Source organism: Nelumbo lutea, chromosome 5 (genome assembly GCF_056320005.1).
Source record: "Nelumbo lutea isolate HS-2025 chromosome 5, American lotus-T2T, whole genome shotgun sequence".
NCBI classification, from domain to species: domain Eukaryota; kingdom Viridiplantae; phylum Streptophyta; class Magnoliopsida; order Proteales; family Nelumbonaceae; genus Nelumbo; species Nelumbo lutea.
Genome location: NC_142688.1, coordinates 49,421,008 through 49,432,319, shown reverse-complemented (window position 1 = coordinate 49,432,319; position 11,312 = coordinate 49,421,008). Strand labels below are relative to the sequence as shown.

The window sequence follows — 11,312 nt, the reverse complement described above, 5'->3', positions numbered from 1 at the left end:
GCAACTCGCAACCCTAATACTGGCTTGAGTTCCGTCCCTCCGTTCGTAGTCCCTTCGAAATTCTGTCTTTCAGGTTCTCACATTAGCCTCTGATTTCTCGGATTCCAGAATTTTGGCGGAAATAGGTGGAGACAAGAAGAGACACTAAAACAAAGTCCTAGATTAATAGATAAATTGCAGAGATGAGCACAAGCGAGATTCCTCCTAACATGACCATCTACATCAACAATCTCAACGAAAAAATCAAACTCGAAGGTGATTGTTCGCCCCATTACTTCCTCCCTCTCCTTCTCTGTTTCACACACTCACACTCGAAATCACACACGCAGACAGGGACAGTTTTCCTTTCCCCTTTACTCTGTAAATATGTAATTGATCATGATAAACTTTATTATTTTTATTTTCTCTGAAGCTTTCACCATACAAGGAAGTTTTAGCTAACATGAAATTTCTATCCAACCCCCTGCTCTTGCCCCACTTTTCTTGCATCATCTAAATTCGCACAAACTGTTTAAATTTCAGAGCTGAAGAAATCTCTATTGGCGGTTTTCTCTCAATTCGGGAAGATACTGGAGGTTTTAGCATTCAAGACTCTGAAACACAAAGGGCAAGCTTGGGTTGTTTTCGAGGATGTTTCTTCCGCCACAAAGAGCAAGCTGAGGTTTCTACATGCTTATATCCATTCATGAATAGAGAACAGAGAGTAGCTTTTCAAGCTTCTGTTCATTCATCAGTAGAGAACAGAGAGCAGACTAAGGATTTTCTAATATAGTAACTTGGTTTCTATGTTCAACTAGGTATGTTCATTACTTACTGTTTTACACTTTGTTCAAGGGATCATATTAACCCTTCACGAACGCTACCTAACACTACTATACGGACGTTTTCTTTCACTGCCATTAAGCTCTACAACCTACAACCAAGTGATTGCTTTCCCTCTGATTTTAACAGGAAAAAAAAAGTGGGGTCTTCGCTTCATTGGAGGTAGCGATCCTATAAGATTTAATGGGGTGAAAAGGTTTAAGAGGGGCTCCACCCCATAGGAAGAAATGACTAGGGAAGGTTTAACTCGATTCATCACTCTGTTTTAGGTAAAGAAGACAACAATGCTTCATTTGTTCTCTATTTTTGGGTCAAGTCGGAGTGGTACCCAAGACCGGAAGTTGATGACAATCATATAACAATAGCCATTACAAGTCCAAGCTTAAGTAATTTAGCTTCTGCTATTTTTGGTCAATTAGCTCTATTCCTACGATTTTTTTTTTGATAAAAACCAAGTGGGGCTACACAAGATGGTAAGAGTCCATCTCTATTTTTGAGTAATAGATCATGATCAATCAATTTTTGGTGATGTATAATTTTTTGTGCAAAGTACCTCGTCATTTGGTCAGAGCAGGGGGCAGATAAGGTGCCGAGTTAATTGGGCCGAGCTTGGCAGGTTAGCTGCCGAACTGACTGGGCCGAGCTAGGTAGGTTAGGTGACGAGCTGATTGGGCCGAGCTAGGCAGGTTAGGTGCCGAGTTGACCAGAGTACCGAGCTGCCTGGTGGCAAGCTGGATTGATTGTTGAGCTTCGTCATTCTTTAGAGACCTGCAAGGAATCAATGTCAAAGGACCCGGGGTGGCTAACCCGGTGAGGTCGCTCCGATGCTTAAGTCAATACTCTCATAGTAGACTACGAGCTAAAAATCACAAAGTATGGGAGCTACAATATGCTTACTTGCCCCCCCCCCCATGCCAATGGGGTTGGTGCCTTTATATAGTCATTGTTTGGCGTGGGCTTCACGCATCGTATCCGAGATTTCCACGCGGTCATCTATGTGGTTCAAGATTCCCGGAAGAAATTGCCATGCACGTTGGGATATGTGTGCTGAATTTATCGGCGAGCACGTCTCGTAGGTCGCCACCTAGATCTCAGTCAGGCCGGCATGCCCTCGAGGGAGGTTGCTCCTTGCGTTGAGGTCACTTCGGCTAGTGACGAGGTGCTGCAGGTTAGCCCTGGACAAGATGCTTCTAGCCGACCTGAGTTGTGGTCGAGGTCGCTAGTTCAACATAAAGGCTGGTCGCCAGGTTGGCATCAATGCCAGGTCGCCAGTTTGGCGCCTGTGCCAGGTTGCCAGGTCGGCGTCTATGCTGGGTCGCCAGTTCGGGACACCATCATCTTAGCTAAGTTGTTGCCTAAGTGGTTCTGGCTGTCAACTAGTTGTTCTGAGATGCCACGTGTCACGATGTCATCGGAGGGCCAAATCCACCCTCATCAATTGCCTCTACTCCCGAGCTGAAAGTAACTCGGTGAAGGGAGTAGATTGCTCCTTTTGGCTTGGAATGAATAATTTGATGAGCTCGTAAGCGTCGGTTCAATTCTTAGGCTCTGGGAGCGACTCACAATCCACTTTCCTTACCCTTAACTTTGCCCATGCCGAAGAGGCAACTGGGTCTTATGTGGTGCTGAAGTCTTTGCCAATTCGGCACTTTAGCCCTTAGGCTCTGGGAGCGACTCGTAGTCCACTCTCCTTGATCTTTGATTTTGCCCATGCCGAAGAGGTGACTACGTCCTATGTGGTGTCGAGGTCTTTTATAAGCTCGACATCTTAGAGCTACGGCTACGCTGCATCAGCCTCGTTAGTAACATTGGTTACCCACTCCTACAAGAAGCTACTAGGAGCTCGACCTACGGGGGCAGCACTACTGACTTTAGGTTACCAGCTCGCACAGGAGCCTTGGAAGGCTCGACCGGCAAGGGCATCCATGCAGTCTGTTGGCCGCCTACTCCCGTGGAAGCCACGAAGAGCTTGTCTTGTAGAGGGTACCTCGTGAAGATGACTGATGAGGCTTTATCCGAGTTGAAATAAAATCGGCAAAGTTGCTTAGTCTGTTGGCCATCAACTTCTTGCATAGTCTTTGAGTTCATAAAAATGAAAACTAGAAAGTGACATCTTTTAGTTTCTAAAAGGTGAGAACTTAGCTTTCTGGAAGAAGAGGACTTGGCCTTTCAGAGGATGAGAACTTAGCATTTTGTAGTGTTTCGCACAGACGATGCCAATTTATGAATCAATTTTTGGTGATGTATCAATTTTTTGTGCTAAGTACCTCGTCATTTGGTCTAAGCTGGGGGCAGATTTGGTGTCGAGTTAACTGGGTCGAGCTGGGCAGGTTAGGTGCCGAACTGACTGGGCCGAGCTAGGCAGATTAGGTGACGAGTTGACTAGAGTGCCAAGCTGCCTATTAGGTGCCGAGCTGACTAGAGTGCCGAGCTGCCTATTAGGTGTCGAGCTGCCTATTAGGTGCCGAGCTGACCAAAGTGTTGAGCTGACCAGAGGACCGAGCTGCCTAGTGGCGAGCTAGATTGATTGTTGAGCTTCGTCGTTCTTTAGAGACCTACAAGGAATCAATGTCAGAGGACATGGGTTGGCTAACCCGGCAAGGTCGATCCGATGCTTAAGTCAGTACTCTCATAGTAGACTCCGAGCTAAAAATCACAAAGTATGAGAGATACAATATGCTTACTTGCCCCCCCCTCCATGTCATTGGGGTTGGTGCCTTTATATAGGCATTGTTTGGCGTGGGATTCACGCACCATGTCTGAGATTTCTGTGAGGTCGTCTAAGTGGTTTGAGATTCCCAGAGGCAACCGCCATGCATGTTGACCACCCTCCGGAATGTTCGATGCATGGGCCCACTTCTAAGGATCGTGGGAGTGTTGGGATATGCGTGCTGTATTTGTTGGCAAGCACCTCTCGTAGGTCACCACCTGGACCTCAGTCAGGATGGCACACCCTCGAGGGAGGTCACTCCTTGCGTTGAGGTCACTTCGGCTAGTGACGAGGTGTTGCAGGTCAGCCCTAGACAAGGTGCTTCTAGCTGACTTGAGTTGTGGTCGAGGTCGCTAGTTTGGCATAAAGGCTAGTCGCCAGGTCGGTGTCAGTGCCAGGTTGCCAAGTCGGCACCTGTGCCAGGTCACCAGGTCGGCACCTGTGCCAGGTCGCCAGGTCAGCGCCTGTGCCAGGTCGCCAAGTCAAGACACCATCATCTTGGGTAAGCTATTGCCTAAGTGGTTCTGGGTGTCACCTAGTTGTTCTGAGATGCCACGTGTCACGATGTCATTGGAGGGCCAAATCTGCCCTCATCAGATCACATGCACCTACATTGATGAACAATTGGAACCATATAATATATATCATTATTTTGAATAATTGGTGGACCATCCAATGCATGGTTTTTAAAATCGACCCAGAGACTGAACTAGTCAGGGGTGGTTGGCCCGTTATGACAAAAAAAAAGTTTAAAAAAAATGAAAACTGGTCAAAACCGTTCGAATGGTTCGAACAGTTAACCACTTGGGAAAACAGTTTGCTGACCAAAATCAATGGTTTGTATGGAAAATCCAGTTTTGGGGATAACCGGAACCGGCCACCTGACCGGTTCTCCATTTTTCTGTAGGAACCAAGTGGTTAACTGGGGTCTACAATTTTATAGAAAATCCGGTTTTGGAAACCATGATCCAATGAATGCCACTGGGGTCCACAATTTTCAGTAGGAACCAAGAGATAAACCAAATTGAGAGAGTCAGAGTGGAGGATAGAGTGTGTTGGTAGCGACAACCTTGAGAAACCGGCAAAACTGAATGGAGTCTCTCAAGACTCAAGAGGAGGAAGCGGTGTGGATCCAACAAATAAGGGAAATTTTCCGATTTTCGGGCCTAGTGCCACTTTGGTACTTCAATTTTAAAATGCAATAATTCAATACCCAAACTTTTAAAATGTGACAATCCAGTACCTATCGTTAACTAGTGGTTAATCAGTCATTAAGTGACATTTAAAAAAAACACAAATGTCCTTCAAGTGTTATTTAATTTTCTTTATCAACTATCTAAACGTGATACAAACTCCTTGCCTTTTCTATTCAAGAAAGTTGGAGTCACATTTGAGCGGATATTCTAGTCACCCCAACTTTCTTGAATATAAGAGCCAAGGATTTGAGACTATTAATTATTAGTAAATATTTGGATGGTTGATAAAGAAAATTAGATGACATTTAAAGAGCATTTGTGTCTTTTTCAAATGCCACTTAACGATCGATTAGCAACTAGTTATCAACAAGTAATGGTTTGTCATATTTTAAAAGTCCGGGTACTAAATTATCGCATTTTAAAGTTCGATGACCAAAATAGCACTAGACCTAAAATACGGGATACTAATCGGGAATTTTTGTTGTTCTAATCTGCAAATCCTCATCTTTTTGTTGTTATTATCTATATCAATAGATCCACACCATCATTGATCAAACTGGACCTGGATACTTGCAATTTACACGGGCTTTCTTTACCGGATTTTCCAAGGTCACACTGATCCAGGAGCTGGAAAGTGAAAATTCACTTGGGCCGATCATTCGATCAATCAAGACTCTAGTGAACCCAAGCTCATTAACTCGGGTCATGTAATTAATTTGCTCCAATTATAGAACTCGGCTAGAAAAGCTATACTTACTCTGAAGTGGGTGGTTGAAGGTTGAAGAGTCCATAGTCCGTACTCGGTTAATTTCCATTATTCCTTAAATTCATTAAAACTTGAACCATAATCTACAGACTACAAGTGAAATTCATTACAAAAAGCCCTTTTATTAAACATGTAGCACCAATAAGTCAGCCTGCCAGGACCAACGCACAAAAAAAACCATGGCGTACACAAACTTGGATCCCTGAGATGACATATATAGTGGAGTTGCGAGCCGAACAATTGGCACGAATCTCTCCTTGGGTCCCTGTCAACACACTCAATTGACCCATTTTAAGCATGGCGTACACAAACTTCTCGAAGAACAGGGTCTGGTTTAGTGCAAAGCTAGTAACGATGGGTCGAGTCCTTGAGTCGGTGTACAAATCCTGGTCGGAGGTGAACAACCCGTACTGGTTCATGAGATCCATGTAGTACTTGTTGTCAAACACATTTAGAATTTGGATGTCCAAATCGGTCGTGGCTGTGGGACAAGTGAGCTTCAGTTGATTCGCGAAGAACTTGCCCATGGTAGAGTCTTGGCTGGAATGCAAGCGATCGGTGAACGATGTGCAATGGCCAATACCAATGGTGTGGCCGTCGGAGAGCGCGACAACGTCGGTGGCATTGAGGTTCTTGGTGGCCAATGAAGTTAGAATGATGCTGGTATTGCTACGGATGGCTAGATGGTTAGCCATCGTTTCTTCCCTTGTAGCGAAGCTGAGTCCATTGCGCTTCTACTCTTGGATCTGTCGAGAAGAGAAGCGATGCAGCTCGATCCTAGGTGGTGTAATAACTGAGTTCGCAGTCAGATAATCCTCACCTATAGGGCAGAGCCGAAGTGGAAGGTTGAAGTTGTGCAATTAGATCTGCGAATAAGATGTCAGAGGCCCGAGGAGTTATCCCCGGGTAGATACTCTGACGCTCAAGTCAGTGAAGGGCAGTGGGTAGTTGAGCCGAGCAGTTGGAGAGTGCTGATCCAAGCAGTATAATGGAGAGCTAGAGGTTGTGGATCCCTTACCTCAAGTGGAGAGTACCTTTTTATAGCCAAAGGTTCGTATCCTGATTGGATTAGGCTTCCGGGGTTATCGGGATTAGGTTAGCTGAGAGGTCTTTGGGATGAGTCCTAATCCCCAACAGAGTTGTCCCCGTCCTCTCTCCTGTTCTTGGTCATGCTTATATGCCTGACGTGGAGTCGACATGGCTGGGAGGATAAGGTGGGGCCCATGGAAGTTGCATGGTGTTGTCGTGGATGCGAAGTAGATATATGCCGCAGAGATAGTAGCGCGGCGCCGATGTGGCCAAGGTGACTGGGTGGTCACATGGAAAATAGAGCCAATTCAACCATGACCCAAATACCACTCCCCTAGTTCCGAAGTTGAGGAGTAAAGTGCTCGGCTGAAATGTAGCGTGGGAGAGAGCTTTAGTCCTCAAGTGAGGAACTCGATGTTGAAATCTGGTTGAGCATCTGATCCAGTTAACACTCCAATGCTTGTCTGTATTCAAAATCCGCAAACTGAAGGGTGTCACAGAAGAGTTCTCTGATCATCGGCTGAGGAACTTTGGTTTCAAAATTTGGAATCCGAACACCACTCTCCCAGCTCGGCCGAGCTGTAGCGTGTACTCTTCAGTCGCTGTCTGAGGAGTGTGAAGTGCACTGTTGGGGTCTGTGAGCTTCATTGGGCCGGTTTTATAGGGTGAACTGGCTGGGTTGATGTCTGCACCATCTCCAAAGTGAGTCATCAAATGCGTCGCTTCGGTTCCTGAGGCCTTATGCATGAGGTGGGCAATCGCGTCAATTGGTCTTCCCGAGCTTGTCAGAGTGGCACTTGATCTCCACCGTCAATCTTGCTTTGATGCCCCCTCACGTGTCTTTAAATAGGGAAGGAAGGGCCTTTCTCCTTCGTCATTTGCAAGTGGAGTTGCTTAGAGAGCTCGGCGAGGGGTAGCTTGCAGTATTCGGCGTTTGTTTCGGTTCCACGGTCTAAGTTCGGTAAGTTGTCTTCCTCATCCTTCCATTCTTCTTCTTCTTTTGAGTCTTCTAGATTTAGTTCTTCCTACTATGAGTCTGAGTTGGGGTCCTCCGTGGACATTAAGGGGGTAAAGCCTAGGAGAGCTGTCGAGGACGAGAAGGCTGAGGCTAAGGTTCCCCCTACACTAGGGATTAGTCGATGTGTTCGAGTGGTATCGAGTGCTACCAGTTTAGTTAATGTCGAACTCTTTTAGGTTCTTGATCAGCCTTATGTCGTACTGCCTCGTTAATGATCTCGAGCTCACCTTGGGAATGGTGAGCTATTTTCTTCAATTGAAGCACCACCAGTAGGGTTATTACTATTTCTCAATCAAACAACGCATCAAGGTGCTAGTCGGAGCCCCATCCTTGGTGAAGCACTAGAGGAGGAATTCTTCTTAACGCACTGCCCCAGGGGCTCGCCCCTTCTTGCCATGCTCCAAGATCTGAGGACTAAGGTACCGCAGCCCAAGTTGCCCAGACTGATCGAGGAGGAGAGAGTGGCCATAAGCGTGATCAAGGAGGTCAACGTGATGATGTACACCTCTTTCTCGATGTTAATCGGTGTCAGGCTAATGCGCGGGGAGGCTGGTGCACCTGGGATGCATCGTCAAACACCCGGGACACCAATTTAATAATTTATATTTTTTCAATCCTCAAAACTAAATAAAGAACGTAGTTTAGTGGTGAGGAAGGGTCAAATCCTCAGGGAAGCAAGGTTAAAAATTATTAGTTTGTTCCAGACAATAAGGTTGTTCATAAGAAGACCCAACCCGAACAAACCGATCAACCCGAACTGACCCAACCCGAGTTGGCCGGGTTTTCTTCAGCACCGGTCGGTTTCGGGTTATAAAAAATCATAAACCGATGATTCTGTTCGGTTTTGATTTTCATGTGTGAAAACCGAAACCGACCCGAACCAAACCGACTTAGTAGTTAGTTCCTAGTTAGTAGTTACAACCTACTTAGTTCCTACTTAACTAAGCTGTCTCTATCCTAAAAACGAAACAGACCCAAACCGACCCAAACCAATCAAGTCAGTTTTGCTTAACACAGGGTCGGTTTCGGTTTCAATTTCAGGTAACCCAACCAAGTCGGGTCGGTTGGAAAAAATCAGCAAACCGACCCAACCCGACCCGTGAACAGCCCTACCGGACAAATAAGAAAAATAAAACAGATTTGGGATGTGCAGAAAATAAGAAAATAAAATTTATTAAAGCTGAAATTAAATATTCAAAATTGAAAGAGACAATAAATAAAATTCAGAAATTAAATAAAAGTGAAATTAACAAGAAAATAAAATAAATTTTGTTAAAATTCGGATCCAGTGGTGGTAGCTTTCCAGGAAGACAAACTGCAAGTCATTCCTCCTCCATTCAGCCCTTAAACCCCTCGAGACACCTTAGCCTTGAACTAGGCGAATTTAGATCTGTAAAAGACAAAGAAAAACAGAAATTAAATTGCTAGTAAAACTGAATAAGAAAAAGAAAGAAAATAAAACAAAATAAAAATGGCGGATCAGCTCCAGTGGCAGCAGTTGCAGGTTGGACAAACTGCTTCAAGAACCCCTCTTAACAAGAACTAGGCGTCCTCCTTCCTGTAACCCTTGAACCCCTCAAGAAGCCATGGCCTTGTGAACTGGGCTAACCAACCCCTTCTCCAGGGCCCTTGGTGTTCATAGAGAAGAGTGGACAAAACTAGGATTAGAGAGAAATAGAGGGGCGAATAATGGGTTTATGTAGAAAATTGGCGCCCCTAGTGTTTAGGAATGGAGGATTAGGATTAAACTAGAGGAATCCTATGGCTAGAGTGAAAAGGAGAGGGTGCCTATAAATATGGAGGGCTGGGATTTAAGCTCCTAGGATTGAATGGTGAAGATTAGGAGTCAAGTGGTGCCCTAGGGTTAGAATGCTAAAGAGATGGCGCCCTAGAATGAAGGGTGGAGATTGCAAGGTGAAGATCTAAGGGTATGAGAGGTTGCTAAGGCTTAGATAGTTGAGATTAGATGTTAGGGAAAAGTGGAAGGAGAAGATTTAGTAGTTATGGGCGGTTAGGGTTTTCTAGAGGTGAAAAAAATGAGTAGGGAGGTGCCCTGGGGTTTGCTAAGGAGAGGGGAGTATGCTAATACAGTAAGAGGGGCGCCTTTCTAGGTTTAGCAGATAGGAAGCACCCTCCTATGCCTTGTTTTTCACAAAAACACCCACTCTTTCAGCTGGAATTCTCACTAGCTTCCCAAAGTCTATTGAAAACTCTATAAATTTCTCAATTTTTACCCAGAATTTGCACAGGGACCCTCAGATGTCACAACATTGAATTTAACTAGAAAAATGGTATAGATTAGTCAGTCTAAGGTCTAAAATACCCCTAAAATGATGCCCTTAAGGCATCAAAATACAGAGTTATCACACTCCCAATTTAACCGTTTAACTGTTAGGTAAGTGTCTTTGGCATTCCCTTTCCTGTTTGACGCAAATCTCAACACTTAACTTATGTGAAGAGACCCGTTTACTAATTCTAGGGTGTCCATTGACCTTTCATTCTCTATTTTTTCTGTGTGTGTGTGTGTGTGTTTGTGTAAAATTCAGCATTGTTCGGGGAAGTCCACTATCTATATTAATTTGAAGAATTTTTCGTCTAATTTCTCAATCTTTCTCTTCTTATCTTTATAGGGGCAAACTTTGGAGTATTTTCAATTTCTAAATGGTTTCAACAACATTCAAAAAAGACCAATTTAACTCCTGTCACTTTCTATGAATCTTTACAAAATTCAATTCTTTTATCAATTTCCTCAACTTTTTCTATTCAGGAATCTCTTTTAATGGAAACAAACTTTAAAATTTTCAGTGAAATTTTAATTCTACATGTTTAAAAGCTTAGCTTCTCAATTTTTTTTTTAAATTTTTCTCCAAATTTTTAAAAATTTTCTCTCTTTCCTCACCCCTCAACTTAAATGCCATTGTCCCCAATGGCATGACTAGAATGATGCAAAAAGGACTTAGCCCAAAGAGAACTCAAGAGGTAAGTATTCAACAAGGGTTTAGGATTTGCTAACTAAATTCTGAAACTTATTCAAAAGAAAAGATAAACTCTAACAAGATAACTAAAATAAAACTTTGTTGGGTTGCCTCCCAACCAGCGATAAGTTTAACGTCTTCAGCCAGACACAATTGGATCACTCATACTAAAGTTCTCAACTTCTCTACTCTTAGATACTCCTTCTATGTATGGTTTAAGCCTTTGACCATTGACATTGAACACGATTCCATTCTTAGGATCAACTATTCTAACTGCACCATGCTCGAACATTTTATCAACAACAAATGGTCCATCCCATCTAGACTTTAATTTTCCCATAAATAACTGCAACCTAGAATTAAAAAGCCAAACTTTTTGACCAGGTTCAAATGTTTTTCTTTAAATGTTTTTATCATGGAACACTTTCATTTTGGCTTTATAAATACGAGAGCTTTCATAAGCTTCATTGTGAAGCTTTTTCAGCTCACTTAATTGCAGAGCTCGGTGGGATCCAATTTGGGTTAGATCGAAACTTAACTTTTAAATGGCCCAATAAGCCCAATGCTCTAATTCTACAGGAAGATGACAAGTTTTTCCGAACACGAGCATATAAGGAGACATTCCAATGGGAGTTTTATACACCGTCCGATAAGGCCATAGTGCATCATCCCTTCTATCGAGCTAATCTTTTCGATCAAGCCTAACGGATTTTTGTAGAATACTCTTAATTTTCCGATTGGAAACTTCCACTTGACTATTCATTTGGGGATGGTAGGGGGTTGCTATCTTATAAGT

General features: G+C 43.8%; 1 long non-coding RNA gene across 1 annotated transcript; it reads left to right on the top strand.

Moving 5' to 3' along the window:
• Positions 1-899, top strand: LOC148852279 (uncharacterized). Its single transcript, XR_016099754.1, has 2 exons — positions 1-255; positions 523-899. It is a non-coding gene; the product is annotated as an uncharacterized LOC148852279 (long non-coding RNA).
• Positions 900-11,312: the final 10,413 nt, after the last annotated feature.